The sequence below is a fragment of the Marmota flaviventris genome, chromosome 7, assembly GCF_047511675.1.
Source record: "Marmota flaviventris isolate mMarFla1 chromosome 7, mMarFla1.hap1, whole genome shotgun sequence".
NCBI classification, from domain to species: Eukaryota; Metazoa; Chordata; class Mammalia; order Rodentia; family Sciuridae; genus Marmota; species Marmota flaviventris.
Window position 1 is genome coordinate 7,195,521 of NC_092504.1, and position 13,907 is coordinate 7,209,427.

The 13,907-nt window shown below is 48.1% G+C and overlaps 1 protein-coding gene and 1 long non-coding RNA gene across 2 annotated transcripts in view; one reads left to right on the forward strand and one right to left on the reverse strand.

Annotated features, from left to right (window-relative positions):
* Nucleotides 1-13,907, reverse strand: part of Clnk (cytokine dependent hematopoietic cell linker) — a 169,013-nt gene that overhangs the window by 92,301 nt on the left and 62,805 nt on the right. The gene's annotated exons all lie outside the window — the stretch shown is intronic.
* On the forward strand, nt 7,756-8,852 carry LOC139706397 (uncharacterized). Its single transcript, XR_011707948.1, has 2 exons — nt 7,756-7,920; nt 8,624-8,852. It is a non-coding gene; the product is annotated as an uncharacterized lncRNA (long non-coding RNA).

Sequence of the window (13,907 nt, forward strand, 5' to 3'; positions counted from 1 at the left end):
GGCTACCCATGGCCAATGATTCAGTCAGTCCTGCCTATGTGAGGAAGCTCCAATAAACCCCCAAGGAACTGAGTTCAGGAGTTTCCTGTTGGTGAACAAGAACGCATCCCAGTGCTTTGAGGGTGGCCAATCCCAGCTCCTAGGGGACCCTAGCTCCTGAGCTCTCAGCCCTTCCCGCCCCCTCCCTGTGTGTCTCCTCATCTGGCTGATCTCTCCTGTCTTTAAAGAGATCCCTTGTAGCAGAGGGTAACTAAGTGTAAGATGTTGCCCTGAGTCCTGTGAGCTGCTCTAGCAAATACCAGAACAGACCGGTCCCCCGCCCCCAACACCTGTCTCCTCCTGTGAGAGGCCAGTGCAATCACTGTGGCAGGATGCGATGCTCCCGACACCCTCAGAATGGTCACCAAGTCAGTGTCACGCCTTTGTGGTGACACTTGGTGACACTTCCCCAGGTGATTGGTACCCTTTGGGTCCCTGAGTGAGATTGGCAGAGGTGATATGTGTAAGCTTCCTTCAAGTCACATTCTAGTACACTGCTTCTTCTAAACCCAGAGGATGGCCAGCGCTCTCCTTGTGCATCCAAGTCAGTCCCAGGCTCTTGGGTGTGTGATGTGCCCAGACTGGAGCCTGACTCCACCTAGGTGCCAGCACCATTCCACTCTGAAAAAGTGAAGGGCCCCCAGAGCCTTCTAGCTACAGTTATTTATAGAGTATGAATTAAAATATATTTACACAGAACCTGTTCTCTCAAGTTCATGAAGCCCACCTCCATTTCCTATTCTCTCATATTTTTAAATTAACTATCTGGCCCCTGACAGTTTGAGCTGGTGACCCTTCCCAGGGAGCTGGAGAGGAGAGTCCACTCAGTACTGAACTGACCACAGGGAGAGCCTGCCCTTCCTGCCCCCACCTACTTGGCGCCTTTCCTGTTCCGTGTCCTGCTGGTGAATTTTATGTGTCAACTTGGCTAGCTCATGCTGTCCAGATGCCATTCTACATGTTGCTGTGAAGGTATTTCTTAAATGTGATTAATATTTATCTTCACCAGGCTTTGAGTAAAGTGGATGACCCTTCATGATGTCGATTGGCCTCCTCTAATCACTTGAAGGCCGTGAGAGTAAAGGTAGAGGTTTCCTGAAGAAGAAATTCTGCTTCAAGATGGCAACATAGAGGACAGCCTGAGTTTCTAGACTGTTGCCCTGAGGAATTGGGATTCTGGGCTGTAATCATCTCTTACATGCATCTTCAGGCTTCTGGCCTCCCCTACAGATTTCAGACCCACTAAGCTCCACAGTCCAGGAGCCAATTCCTTACAGACTCTCTCTTCTCAAATGCCAACATACATCTCTATCTATCAATCTGTCTGTCTGTCTATCTATCTATCTATCTACCTACCTACCTACCTACCTGGATGATTTGTTTTTTTTCCTCTAAGGAGCTCTGACTAATAGATGTAAAGATTCAGTTTTTGGAAATTACTTTCCAACAGAGAAGAGTTGGGAAACACCATTAACAGGTAGTAAATCCCTGCAATATTGTAGGTGTGGCCCTGGGTGAGCTGAAAGAATCTTCACAATTCCTCAAATAAAAGACTCACATTGTCCCCATTTTATAGATGCAGAAACCAAGATTCAGGGATACAGTCACTGAAGGTCTATAGTTCCATGTATCCCAGTTTAAAACCTGTTACTTCACAGAAGAGACCCCAGAGTTCATAGGCAGTCCACCCTGCACTGGCTGAAGAATAGCAGGGGGACTATCAGAACTGTGTTCTCTGAGAGCCAAGCAGGACTTTCAGGAGGCTGAGAAGAACAGTGACATGTAAACTGGTCCTATCCCATTACCGTGGCCTCAATGTGGGACATCCCCCTACCACCCCCCGCTAGAGTCAGGCTGGAGTTTGACCTATGGTGGGGACACAGTGATGCCGTTAGTTATAACATGTGGTCCAATATCCTGATGGGGATCACCCTGTGAACCCTTGCCTCACTATCTTGCGTGGATCTGCAGGGAGGCAGATGGTTATGGGCATCATACCCTGCTCAGAGACTGGAAAGCAGAGAGGTACTGGATCTCATTGTGTCTCTGCACTCTATGACTCACTATCCACCAAATGTGGAGGCCATGCCTGCCCTGTGTCACATTTAAAGCAGTGACACATTTATAGCAGAAATCAAGGAAAATGATTTTGGAAAAAAAAAAAAAAAAAAGACAGACTTTGAAGCAGCTTCCAGTTTCACGGCATTGCTCCCAGGGCCTGCCTGTCTTGCCCAGTGTCTCTGCTTGTTGCATTCATAGTCACGAGCCTGGATCACAGTTCCAGGGACAGCCTGCTGTGGGAGAATGACAGCTTGGTTGGGCCACTCAGGTTGGATCCTGAACTGTTCTACTGACTCATTGTATTGGCCAAACTAAATTGCTTAACCATTCCAGGTCCTGGCCACTTCACTTGTGAGACCAGAGGGTGGGACTCCTTGTGCTGACCATGATGGACAGTGACCACATAGGTCCTGGGTGTTTTGTGGTTTCTGCCTTAAAAGGAGAGCCATGAGAGTCCTGATTCCTAAGCAGCTGCACATGGAGTGGAAAAGCCCTAAAACCCATGCCCCAAGAGGGCTGTAACATGCTGCCTGGCTCAAGGGTCCTGTGCTTAGTGAAGCCCCTTGATCTTTCACCTGGACGCCGACAAGGCTCTTTTGATGACCTTCTGGACACCAACCTCTTTCTACTCGAGGACCCCTGCAATTTTGCCTCAGTTGTCCTTTCAGGCCTTGGGTTTTGTTTGGCCACCTGCAGGCAGGCCATCTGCTCTTCTTGTGGGATGAAACCCTGCAAGCTGATCACTCCATGGGACATCTCTCTCTCCTCCTCCCTCTCCATCTCTTCATCCCCAAACTCTCCTTGGTCTTCTAGTCCCTGCTCAGACACCATCTTTCTGAATGATCTTTCTCGAATGTGCTTAGGAGATGGACCCTGTGCCCCTGTGGGCCAGGAAGCAGTTGCTCTCCTCCATGAATGACAACCCTATCTCCCACGTCCCCACCTGGACCTTGCCCCGCTCCTCCTGCTTCCTCTTTGCTCCTGAAAGGCTGTCTCAGGAGCATGGGAACAGAGTCCTCTCAGACTCAGGTCCTTCCCCAGGCTGAACTGGAGTTGGCTGGCACATCCTGTCGCCGTCTTCGATCAGGTATTTACCCAGTAGCCGGTGGCTGAGTGTTGCATTAGGCTCTGTCTGAGTCCGTGCAGGCTGCTGGATCAAATACTGTAGTCTGGGGGCTGAAGCAACCAATTTTTATTTCTCACAGTTCTGTAGACTGGGAAGGGCGAGATCAAGATGCAGGCAGAACTAGCACCTGCTGAGGGCCTGTCTCCTGGTTTGTAGGTGGCCATCTTCTTATTGTACCCTCATGTGGCCAAGAAAAATACTGGGGCATCTTTCTGGGTTTCTTCTTATAAAGGCACTAATCTCATCCACAAATTACCTCCCCAAAGTCCCAAACACCATTATTAGGGGTTAGGATTTCAACCGATGCATTCCAGAGGATGCAAATGTTAATTGGACTGGGATACAGGTGGACAAGGCAGGACAGGGTCTGCCTTCAGGAAACCAATGGCCACACCAGCAAGTGAGGGGCTCTCATCCCCTCTGCCTTTGTCCCTTCTATACTTTCCTAATCTGAATGGTCACCTGGTGTCTCCTAATTTACTCCTGACTCATCGGCTGCTTGGTTCCCGGATGGTCTCTCTGGTTCTGATCTGGTTTCCCGTGTCCACAGGGCCACACTGCCTGTTGGATTCTACCTGCTCAGATGCAGCCCCTCCCACATGGGACCTCCTTCAGGCTCCTGGGGTCCCCGGGGTGTTACTCACCCCTACCTTCCCCTGGCTCAGCAGAAGCCCCAGGTTCTCTGTTGAAGAGGATCAGGCCTCACTTCTCAGGGGTCACCACCAGCATAGCCATCCTCTGTGAGGTACCACTTCCACCGAGACCCTGAGCTTCCTGACATCAGGGAGACCTTTGCGTACCTCCCACAGAGCATCAGCAGAGGACAAGCCTTACAGGGAGGCAAGGATCTCTCAAGGGAATAACCAACTCTGGTTTCCTAAGGTAGAAACTGTGTCCAGAATGTTCTAGACTAGCTCTGCCTGTGGGCTACAGGTGCAGAGTGGAAGGTGGCATCTGATTTTAGCTCTTCCTTTTCCCGGAGCTATGACCTTAAAGAATCTCAGAGCGTGGAGCTGGGAGAAAAAAACAGAATCATCTGTTTGAATCTGTTAATTTAAAGATGAGGAAAATCAGGTCTCGAGAAATGAAAGAAGCTGTCCCAGCTGCCAGATGCTGACCGAGAACAGCCCTTCCACACCCCAGGCCAGGAGCGCTGTTCATGGTCCCTGTCATCAGCTCTGAGCTCCTTAGAACTCCTCTTCTCATTAAGCCTCCTTGTGTGCCTTTGAAATTTATGCTCCTCTTTTTCTTTGTAATTTTCTTGAGGAGAGCAAGAAAGACTAAAAAAGAAAATCTAATTTAGAAAACAAGTAATCCTGAATCCTTATGTCCAGGTTTCAAGAAACCCCAGAAAACCTTTTTCTCCTTTATTTTTTTTCTTGCTTAAATTTGGACTCAGCAGAAGGAAATAAATGAACCAAGACAAAGAGCAGCCTTATAGCTTGTCTTCTCAAATGCTTTCTCCTTTCTTTTCCCTCCCTTGACTGGCAGGGAATGCAGCTTCTAATAGACCATCAATGTTCACGATGAGCAAATACAATAACAACAGCGAATTACCCTTTCTGCAGGTCTATGGATGTGTTCATAGTGGAATTTAATTTATAGATGGTCATGGCTGAAAGATTCTGGATGCGTGATAGAAAACAACATGAAAAACCAATAAGTGCATTTTTAAAAAAACTCTCAGAAAATTTGATTTGTGCCTGGTCAGTGCACACCAGTAAAACCCCCAAGGAACAGAAGCCTAAGTGACCTTTGCCTGTGGTCTGTGGAAATGCCAGAGGGGGCTTGTGCTTTGAGTGCAGGAGGGACTGCTAGAGAGGGGGGGCCCTCCAGGAGAACAGTCTTCCCTCCATCCCTTTGTTCAACATTGTCTGACTCCAGAGAGTCCAAGAAAAGAAGGGAAATCAAGGCCGGGAGGAAATGAGAATGTCCAAGGCCAGCTGCTGGGTGTGGCTTCTGCCTCCTCTCCTCTGGGGGTCCCCAGGGCCTTTCAAGGTCTCCGTTTCTGTCCATACCTCTTATCACTTCTGGCCACCCACCCAGCATGCTGCAGAGTCTGGCTAAAATCTGAAGCTTCCACTACCCACTGTTACAGCCCACCCATCTCCTGAGCATGGCACATGGGCCTTCCTCCGTTGGTCTGTGGAGACTCTCCACTGTTCTCTCCCTTCAGTGCCAGCTTTGCACCTGAAGGCAGTGCCATGAGACTTGCCTCCCTGAGTGGGTCTGACCCTGCAGTATACATTTCACCCATTCTTTCTACAGTTTCTAGGGTGAAAGGCCCACAGACTAACAGTCAAGGCCAGCTTTGTGGTTCTAGGCCACCTGGGTTTGTCCTGCAGCCAACCGAGTGTTGAGACAGATTAAGAGACTTGCCTTCATCTCTCAGTGCAAAGATGACATTGGTGCATTTACATATTCCCAGCCCTCAGAATGGGGTTCTGCCCACAGGAAGTGTTCAACACGATTGGCCTAAACTGATACAGCCGAGCTTTAATAGAAGATCTGTCCAGCATCACATTCCTCAGGAGAAAGCGAAAGTTTGAAATAAGTCCCTAAAACACAAGGGAATGGATCAATTGCCTTGTGAAAGACTCTACTTAAGTATGTGTCAACCAGTTCCTCTAGTCCTATTGATAGCTTATGGGTGAAGCTTCATTCCTATTTTACAGATGGAGAAGAAGATGCACAGAGAGGCAAAGCATATTGCCTGCAGCTGTACAGCTCTAAGTGCTGGAGTGGGATGCAGTAAAAGGCCTGTCTTTCTCTAAGACCATTTCTTTCTATTGCATCATACTTGGGTTCGTGGAAATGGAGAGGGGCCAGGATCCAAAAGTTATCCCAGGATTTGTATGCTGTTGTCCAACCTAGTTCCTTTCCCCCACTGCTGAGCTCTGAGCTGCAGCAGGTCTAGCTTATCATATGGGTTGGCAACACCAGTTTTCACAGCCCCCTATCAAAAGATAGCCAAACCTGGAAAAGCAGGGTTGGAGCTAATCACTGTAATACATCCTCTCTTCTGTGCTGCCCAGGGACTCTTTAAGAGCATCATTTGGCACTGGGGGTATTTAGGTTTTGCTATATTTTGAGAATATTATAAGAATTAAATGAGATAGTGCATGCAAAATACTTAGAATAGTGTTTGGAATAGGGTAAGTCCTCAATAAACATGTAGGCTGGAAATCTTTTCCAAATTAATTCAATAACACATTTTTCCCCCTTAGTGTGCAATATGAGCTCAGAGTGAACCATTGAACCAAGCAGAGTTCCTGCCTCCCGTGGAATAAAGACCAAAGGACCCTGTTCTTGGAATAAAGGAGACTGACCATAACAATCAACAGAATGAATCAGGAATGGATGTGGCACGTGGCAGGTGGAAGGTGCTCTGGGAGGACGGGAGTGCCAGGTGGCTGGGGTGGGCAGGCAGGCGGGGTATTCCACGGGCTGGTCAAGGTGAGAAGGAGAGAATGAGAGAAGGCAATGTGGCTTCAGCTATGAGTCTCTGAAAGAAGAACCTCAGGTCCAGGGAATGAATGGAGCAAAGGTCCTGGGGCAGGAGTGCAGCTTTCGGTGGAGTCACAGGAAGGAGGTTGTGTGGTTAACCTGGGGTGAGTGCAGGGTGGACGACAGAATCAGGGCCAGAGATCTGGGGACTCAGGGCAGGGGCAGTGAGGCCCTGCAGTCACTGGGAGGCCTTAGACTCAGGCTCCAAATACACGAGAAGCCAATGTAGGGTCCAGGTGCTCCCAGGGATGTGTCCAAGCATCTCCCTGCCTGTGGCCTGCAGAGTACATGGATTGGTGGGGATGTGTCCTACAGAAGTTCAAGTGTTGGAAACAAACATAATCCCCAAATTTGTATGTTAATGGTGCTCGGAGGTGGAGTCTTTGGGAGATAATTAGGATTCATCAAGGGCGTGAGAATGGGGCTCCATTATGGCTTTATTAGGAGAGGAAGAGGCCCAGTCACACTGGCTCTGACTTGTCACACAATGCCCTGTGCCACGTTATAGTGCAGCAAGTAAGCCCTCACCAGATGTGGTGCCACACTCTGGACTGCACAGCCTTCAGAAGGTGAGCTAATCAGACTTTTTTTCTTTATAAATTACCTGGTTTCAGGTATTTTGTTATGGGAACTAAGACAGGGATAACATAGAAGGAGAGAGATGGTTTTGGAAGCTGTTGCAATAACCCCAGCAAGAGATGGTGTGCTAGGACCAGGGTCAAGATGTGGAGGTATTATTCTGCTATTAACAATAGCTGAGACTCTGTGGCGGTCTCCTGTCACCTCTCCCAAGTCGGCTTGCAGAGTTATTCTCCTCTTCATAACTGTTTCCCTAGAAACCACTACACAACCAAGTTTCCCAGTGTTTCATATTTTCCTCTGTTCTTTTCTGTATAGTTTTTCTAGCTTCTTGGCTTTGTCTTCGGCAGTCTGCTGGAGATGTTCTGTCCCACCTGGAGTACTGATCGTGACACTGTGCTTCCAGAGGAAGCAGAGAGCTGGGGCTGGCCTTGTGCCAAGTCACCTGCCGTGGTGTCGCCAGGCCAGCTGGAGATGGGTGAGCAGCCCTTGATATCTGGGCTTGCCTCTCCAGATCCTGCTCTCTCCAGCCAGGAGATAAGAATTCAGACCGCGTGAGCACTGAGATTGCTGGCTCCAACTTCAGAGCAGTAAATGGCAGTATTCAGGTAAAGTCCCAAGTCTGTCATCAGGAAGTTGGTAATAAAGGAAGCACTCAACATGGGACCCGCACGGTGGGAAGAAGATGAGCAGGGCCCCTGTGCGGTACCGAGTGTGTGTGGGAGTTGCTCACATCGGCACTGCAGGGCTGAGTTCTGCAATAACATTTTAAGAGGTTTCTATGCTAGATGTTAAAAACAGCCATTATTAAAACTTAAATTATGTAAAATTACAAGTGAATAAGTTATATTAAAAGAAAACATAATAAAAACACCAAGTGCACCACTTTCTAGTTATTTTGCTGAATTTTTCTATTGTTTGTGGTCTTAGTTTTATGTACATCTGTTACCTCTGTATGTGGGAAATGGGCTCTATGCTCTCTTCCCCACTCTGCAGTAGTGACTTCACACAGACAGCCTGACATTGGCCATGGGGGGGATATTTACACCACGGAAATTGGCACAGGTGACAAATCAGGGGTTGGTTCTTATTAAGAAAACGACTTGAGAAATTTAACTTAAAAGTGTACCATGTCTATAGTTGTAGCACTGTGCATATTATAAAAATTGAAGAGGTTATCTTGCGATATTTGAAATTATTATTTGATTCAGCAAAGAATTTGCTTCTATCTCTGATGAACAAGTTCTGACATATGTCCCTGTTGTTTTGCTTATTAACATAAGGAAAAAATATGCTTTTCCTTTACATTAGTGAGGAAATATTGCTGTCAGAACTTCCTCATCCGTCAACTGCAACACAGATTTGCCAAGGATATAAGAGTTCAGCAAAAAAAATCAATGAAACCATTCTGTGAGAATCGATCGACTATGTGGAATTGATGATAAAGAATACTGTGTATTTCACTATTATTTGTAAATGGCGTGCTACAAATCTCTTATTTCAGTAAAACGTACAATAAACTTGTGCATGTACATATGCATATCCCGGCCACGAGTGTTGTTTGCCACTGGCTACTGCACCTTGAACCTCTGCCACTCATAGTGTCCTATGGTAAAGTGAGCTGCCATGGTTTAGATATGAGGTGCCCCCCTGATTCTCATGCAAGAGAGTTGAGAAGTGAAATCACTGGGCTACAAGAGCCTTCACCTGAGCAGTGCATTAATCGGCTGATATGGATTAAATGGGTGTTAACCTTAGGCACATGGGGAGTGGCTGGAGGAGGTGGTCCCACGGGTGGTGTGCCTTTGGGGTTTATATTTTGTCCTTGGAGAGTGGAGAGTTCCCTCTCTCATTCTCTTTTTCTGCTTCCTATTTCCATGTCCTGAGCAGTTTTCCTCTAAATGCCTTTCCGCCATGAGGTTCTGCTCACCTTGGGTCCAGAGCTCTCAAGTTGGCCATCTGTGGGCCTCTGAAACTATGAGTGTCAAGTAAACTTTTCCTCCATATGTTCTCATCACATCTTTGGTCACAGTGACAAAAAATATGACCAAAACATGAGTTTAGCTTGGCGGCCAGTTACAGCTGGCACAGGGCACATCTGGCATTAGAACCCCGGTTTCTGGCCTGATGCAATAACTCCTCCGCTCTCAGCCACACGCTCTTCACCTCTAGAGCGAGATCAACAACGATGTCTCAGTGGATGCACGATGGGGCTGGGAGCACAGTGAAAGTTAATTCTATTCTCCTTTCAAGTACAGGAACAAGGAGAACAAATCCCTTAGAATTTCATCCCTTTTGTCCCAAAGTGAGTGTAAATTAGGGACCTCCTCCTCCCTTCCCTAATGTGCTTACTCCTCAATATTCGTTTTGCTATTCTCCGAGTTCAAGTCCCCTGCGTCTGCAGTTGTAACTGGAGGAGCTCTGAACCCAGGGCAGAGCCAAGTCCAAATGTCCTATTTCCTCCTATAAAAATCTTGGTTGATAGGACTAATGTGAAAAAAGGGGAAGAAAAGATCCAGAATTCTTCTGAGAACTGCAGGGTGACCTGTAGCTGCGAGGTGCAGGCTTCTCATCAAGGGACCAACGCTGGTCATTGAACTGCTTTCTTGCTTCCGTCTTTTTCTGTGCTAGGCACTTAGTAGGTACCAACCCTGTCTGCTGTAGTACACTGTAATGAGATGACATTCACCTTTGCTCAGAGCACTAAAATAAAGGCTGTAATAGGTGATTCATGACCTGAGGCAACCTTCTGAAGCTCGTGGCTTGACTTCCGAGGAACTCTCACTATTATTCTGTTCTCCCTGAACCATGAACTGAAAAGAAGGAGAGAGAGGAGGTGAAAATATTATTATTATTATTATTATTATTATCATCTCTGGCAGGTTCACTCTGTAGCTCAAGCCCTTGTCTTCTGTCCAGGATGAGCGGGGGCAGGCGAGAAGGAACAGCTTTTGTGTTTGTTTTTCATCCAGGGCTGGAGGGAGAGGGTGAGCAGGGCGTGTGACTCATGTCAGAATCACTAGCGTGTCCGTTGAGAAGCAAAGAGGAAATGGGCTTCTGCCAAAGTGTCAAGATCTGGGGACAGTTTCTTGAAAACGATAAACACGAATTCACCATACAACCCAGAAATCCACTTCTAGGTCCGCGTCAGAGAAATACAAATCTGTCTCTATCCACAGACCTGTGCACAAGTGCTTGCAGCAGTTTCATTCATGACGGCCCCCAAAGGAAAACAACCTAACTGTCCACTGACGGGTGAGAGACCAAATGGACAGGCCTGTGCAGCAGAACAATCGAAAGGAATGAATAGCACACACGCTACACCATCCTTAACCTTAATGCTGAGAAAAAGAAGCAGGAGACCCAAGAGTTAGACTGTAGGGTCCACTTATCTGACCCTCCAGAGAAAGACAGTCTATGGAGATGGAAAGTAGGTTAGCGGTTGGTTGCCTGGGGCAGGGCGGCGGTTGAAAGACTGGAATTAACCTTCAGTGGGTGTGAGGCACCTTCTGGGGGCGAGGCAAAGGTTCTAAACAGATTTATGGTGATGGTCACACAATTTGGCAAATTTACTAAAAAATCATGAGTTGTAATATTTGAAACCGGAAAGTCAGCTGACATGTACAGTGTCCCTAAGTCAGTTCATGTTTAACAGGGGTGTCTCTTTTTAGCTCTGATCAGTTGTGGAAGCACATCTCAGTTCTCCTCTCCCATGGAACCACATGGTTGCCTGGACGCTCTACCCCACAGGCCACCCACCTCAGTGACATGGGGTCTCATGAGTCCTCCTTAGCTGTGCCTGCTGGCAGGGGAACACCTGCGCCCAGTGCTCTGACCCATGTTGCCATACTAGTCAGAGCTACGCATGCTGATTCCCCATAAGGAAAATAAACCCACTCTGATTTCAGGGCTCTGTGGTTTTAAGCCCCTCAGACCCCTTGCGCTGCTGCCGAGGAATCAGAACAGACACCCACGGAGGCAGGTGGCGTCTCATGGACTGTGCCGCCTGAGGTCGATTCCTTGTTGGAAATAAAATCAAACATCCCTCTCACCGCATCTTGGCTGCTCTCTGAGTGACAATGACCTCACAGCTGGGTTATTAGAAGGAGCTTCATCTGTGCAGGAAACACTGGCGCACGCGTGTGTGTGTGTGTGTGTGTGTGTGTGTGTGTGTAGGGGTTGTAGGTGGAAAAAGAAAAAAAAAAATGAAAATTAAAGAAAAGAAAGGGAAGGTGCAGGAGTGTGAGCGGGTGGGGATAGATCTCTCTGATTCTCAAAACACAAAACACCAACAGAAAGGCAGCTAGATGGTGCCGCGGCCCCCCACCTGGCTTTCTCACTTCCATTTTGCAGATGAAGAAGCTGAGTCCAAGGGAGGTGACATGCTCCCCCCACCCCGCCCCCCGCACACACACTCCCTGGGGAGTCTCAGGGGACAGAGGAGGGAGCCTCCACAGCTGGCCCAGTTTTCTTGCCTCGAAAGAGTGTTGAGAACTCTGTAGCCTGGACTTCCCTGCCTTGCCAGGGTCTTCACGGCCAAGTGAGAAACCCCTGTGTGGGGAAAGGGGAGGAGCCCGACACTGTCCATCTCCTTGTGTCTGCCCCTCTCCTCAGACCCTTCAGGACTCAAGGCGGAAACAGGAAACTGAAGTCCAGACAGGGGCCCACCCTGCCCACTCTTTGGGCAGCAGCTCTTCCTCTTCCTTTCCTGCGCTGTGTGATTTCACCAGGAGCTGTCCCTTCACCTGGGACCACCTGCTTCATCCTTTCAGTGGAGTTTTGGCACCCACAGTCTCCACACCAAAAGCAAGGCCCCAAACCTTCCTGTCACTTGGATTGTCCCCTCACTCGGGGATTGTCTTGGCTGCCCCAGGACTGTTACCTGGTGATGCCGGGTGGGGCTGTCTCCAGCCTTGCTGTCCTCCCTTGCATTTCCCAGTGACAACACCATTTATTCCATCCCTGGCACATGCTGTCTTGTGCTCGTGAGGCTCCTCCTACCCGGGCTGTGCCCCGCTAGTGCCTCCTCAAGGAGGTTTGTTCTCCTTGTCGGTCCTGCTCAGGGCCCCTGCCTGCCTGCCGTGACCACGCCCTCGTTCTCTGGATTTTCTGCGCTGACTTCTCTGGTGCTGTTTGCCGTATCATTCTGTAACTGCTCTTTTGCTTGCCCCTCTGTGCCTTGAAGCAAAACAGAAGCAGCCTCCCAAAGAGGGCAGATAAGCGGCAGTACATCTGGAGGCCAGGAGACTCTGGAGGCTGGGGACTGTACCTTGCCTGGCTTCTAATTGCCAGCCCCAAGCACAGCTCCTAGAAAGTTGATATTATTAAACGTTTATAGGGATAGATGAGCAACCCACCTCAAGAAAGCTAAGTGTCAGTGAGGCCTTTGCATTCCGGGGTTCAGTGGATTCCTTTGTGTCAAGAGCATAGTCTTTGACAGAGCTCTTGCTAGAAATGTGGCATCTGCCTGACTCCAGGGGGATCCAGTTGAGACTCCCAGATGTTAGCCATTGGAATCTCCAGCCCTCGATCTCATTCTATCCTTAGATTCCCTAAGCCAATGCCAGCTTTACTGCTATTCTTCTGTCCTCCACAGGAAGAGGTTAAGGAAAAAAACTCAAGAAAAAGGATGATGCACATTCTGAAAAGTGAGGGGCAGCTGACTTTCCACAAGGGCTCTGGACCCAGCGCTTCTCAGTGAACTTTCTTTGTATGCAGCCCCCAAATTTCCCACCGCTAGCCTATTGTCCCATGATTAGATGCTGGGGCTCCACAGGTAAGAGATGACAATTCTAAGGGTAATTGAACACTCCACAAATTTTCACAGTGGATCAGCACTGAACCATTTAGCCCAGGTATTTCTGTGATTGCAATGCTGAGAAAATGTATGCCGTTAAATGGTTCTCAAATCACTCTTTCCTCTGAGCAAAACAGGACTTGGTATTTGCAGTGTTATAAAAGCAAGTGGCTTGGGAACAATGACTGCTTAGAGATTAGGGGAAAAGAAGCTTTTGTTGGAAATTTGAGTCCTTGAAATCTAGGCATCAAAGATTTAAAGAATAGAAAATACTTAAATGTCTTTGAGGTCTTTACCCTTTTATTTGATAAATGTGATGCAGATTGTCAGGGGCTCAGCCAGGCTGTCATGAAGATTATTCCCATTATACAGATGCAGAGATGGAATTCTGTGGTCACACAGCTTAACGCGGGTGATTCTGGGGATAAATCTGGATCACAGTTTTCTCCAGATAAGATTTTTTTTTTTTTTATCATTCATGTGACCATTTAAAGACATAAAAGAAATGTTATCCTTCTTTGATGGTTTGGCTGGTTGTTACAGAACAGCTCTTGGCTAACTGTAACATAGAAAGAGGGTCTTGGTACCACCTTCTTTGAAATGGTGCAGGGCAGAGAGGGGTCTTCACAGCACAGCAGGGATGGCTCCCCCCAGGGGCTGCAGCTTCCCTCGGTTGCTTTATTGACAAGGTCGTGGTTCTGGTATCAAACCTGGTGCCATGGTTTGGCAGAGGGAATGCAATACGCGTCACCCCAAGTCTACACTATGGAGTTCTCCCCATTTGAGCGTACGATCCAG